Genomic DNA, 2,500 nt, shown 5'->3' on the forward strand with positions numbered 1-2,500 from the left:
TCCTTCACAAACTTCTTACAGAGGGCCAATCGCACACCCTGTTTTGCACCAGCCTCACAATCGCTTCATCTGCACTTACACACAGTCTCAGACTGCCCTTTCTTTAGGGCCCAGCACAAGCAGCAACAGACCAGCTCACCACCAGCAGCTTGGGGTGAGTGTGAAGTGCAGAAAAATTCTCAATTTTCCATCAGAAAGAGTGTATTTTAGTGTTATTGCTGTTTTTTTATTTATTTGAAGAAAGGAAAAAAGAGTAGAAGAAATAATAAAGGAAAAGTAACATTAGAGAGGACTCTATGCATTTGTTCTAAGACGTGCACCACCTACTGTCTGCAAGAAGCAAAATGCCTACAGCACCTGGCATTCCCAGGCAGTCTCCCATCCAAGTACTAACAGGCCCAACTTTGCTTAGCTTCTGAGATCAGACGAGATCAGGCGCATTCAGGGTGGTATGGCCGTAGGCAGAATACACTCCTGTTTCAGGCCTCTTGTGTTGAGACAGCCCGCCGGTCTGGAGCCTGCTGCTCTCAAACACACCTGCACTCTACTGTTCACAAACTGCCCTCCTTCACAAACTTCCCTCCTTCACAAACTTCTTACAGAGGGCCAATCGCACACCCTGTTTTGCACCAGCCTCACAATCGCTTCATCTGCACTTACACACAGTCTCAGACTGCCCTTTCTTTAGGGCCCAGCACAAGCAGCAACAGACCAGCTCACCACCAGCAGCTTGGGGTGAGTGTGAAGTGCAGAAAGATTCTCAATTTTCCTTCAGAAAGTGTGTATTTTAGTGTTATTGCTGTTTTTTTATTTATTTTAAGAAAGGAAAAAAGAGAAGAAGAAATAATAAATGAAAAGTAACATTAGAGAGGACTCTATGCATTTGTTTTAAGACGTGCACCACCTACTGTCTGCAAGAGGCAAAATGCCTACAGCACCTGGTATTCCCAAGCAGTCTCCCATCCAAGTACTAACCAGGCCAGATGCTGCTTAGCTTCTGAGATCAGCTGAGATCAGTCACATTCAGGGTGGTATGGCCGTAGGCAAAACACACTCCTGTTTCAGGTCTCTTGTGTTGAGACAGCCCGCCGGTCTGGAGCCTGCTGCTCTCAAACACACCTGCACTCTACTGTTCACAAACTGCTCTCCTTCATAAACTTCTTTCAGAGGGCCAATCGCACACCCTGTTTTGCACCAGCCTCACAATCGCTTCATCTGCCCTTACACACAGTCTCAGACTGCCCTTTCTTTAGGGCCCAGCACAAGCAGCAACAGACCAGCTCACCACCAGCAGGTTGGGGTGAGTGTGAAGTGCAGAAAGATTCTCAATTTTCCTTCAGAAAGAGTGTATTTTAGTGTTATTGCTGTTTTTTTATTTATTTTAAGAAAGGAAAAAAGAGTAGAAGAAATAATAAATGAAAAGTAACATTAGAGAGGACTCTATGCATTTGTTCTAAGACGTGCACCACCTACTGTCTGCAAGAGGCAAAATGCCTAGAGCACCTGGTATTCCCAAGCAGTCTCCCATCCAAGTACTAACCAGGCCCGACGCTGCTTAGCTTCTCAGATCAGACGAGATCAGGCGCATTCAGGGTGGTATGGCCGTAGGCAGAATACACTCCTGTTTCAGGCCTCTTGTGTTGAGACACCCCGCCGGTCTGGAGCCTGCTGCTCTCAAACACACCTGCACTCTACTGTTCACAAACTGCCCTCCTTCACAAACTTCTTACAGAGGGCCAATCGCACACCCTGTTTTGCACCAGCCTCACAATCGCTTCATCTGCACTTACACACAGTCTCAGACTGCCCTTTCTTTAGGGCCCAGCACAAGCAGCAACAGACCAGCTCACCACCAGCAGCTTGGGGTGAGTGTGAAGTGCAGAAAGATTCTCAATTTTCCTTCAGAAAGAGTGTATTTTAGTGTTATTGCTGTTTTTTTATTTATTTTAAGAAAGGAAAAAAGAGTAGAAGAAATAATAAATGAAAAGTAACATTAGAGAGGACTCTATGCATTTGTTTTAAGACGTACACCACCTACTGTCTGCAAGAGGCAAAATGCCTACAGCACCTGGTATTCCCAAGCAGTCTCCCATCCAAGTACTAACCAGGCCCGACGCTGCTTAGCTTCTGCGATCACCTGAGATCAGTCACATTCAGGGTGGTATGGCCGTAGGCAAAACACACTCCTGTTTCAGGTCTCTTGTGTTGAGACAACCCACCGGTCTGGAGCCTGCTGCTCTCAAACACACCTGCACTCTACTGTTCACAAACTGCCCTCCTTCACAAACTTCTTACAGAGGGCCAAGCACACACCCTGTTTTGCACCAGCCTCGCAATCGCTTCACCTTCACTTACACACAGTCTCAGACTGCCCTTTCTTTAGGGCCCAGCACAAGCAGCAGACCAGCTCAGCACCAGCAGCTTGGGGTGAGTGTGAAGTGCAGAAAAATTCTCAATTTTCCTTCAGAAAGAGTGTATTTTAGTGTTATTGCTGTTTTTT

The 2,500-nt window shown here is 46.5% G+C and overlaps 1 non-coding gene and 3 pseudogenes across 1 annotated transcript; all 4 read right to left on the bottom strand.

The window, feature by feature from the left end:
- Window positions 1-345: 345 nt before the first annotated feature.
- LOC138255224 (5S ribosomal RNA) lies at window positions 346-463 on the bottom strand. Its single transcript, XR_011197865.1, has one exon. It is a non-coding gene; the product is annotated as a 5S ribosomal RNA (ribosomal RNA).
- A 463-nt stretch (window positions 464-926) lies between these two features.
- Window positions 927-1,045, bottom strand: LOC138250784 (5S ribosomal RNA; annotated as a pseudogene).
- A 446-nt stretch (window positions 1,046-1,491) lies between these two features.
- Window positions 1,492-1,610, bottom strand: LOC138256327 (5S ribosomal RNA; annotated as a pseudogene).
- A 446-nt stretch (window positions 1,611-2,056) lies between these two features.
- LOC138257412 (5S ribosomal RNA) lies at window positions 2,057-2,175 on the bottom strand (annotated as a pseudogene).
- Between the last annotated feature and the right edge of the window lie 325 nt (window positions 2,176-2,500).

This window comes from Pleurodeles waltl, chromosome 8 (assembly GCF_031143425.1).
Source record: "Pleurodeles waltl isolate 20211129_DDA chromosome 8, aPleWal1.hap1.20221129, whole genome shotgun sequence".
NCBI classification, from domain to species: domain Eukaryota; kingdom Metazoa; phylum Chordata; class Amphibia; order Caudata; family Salamandridae; genus Pleurodeles; species Pleurodeles waltl.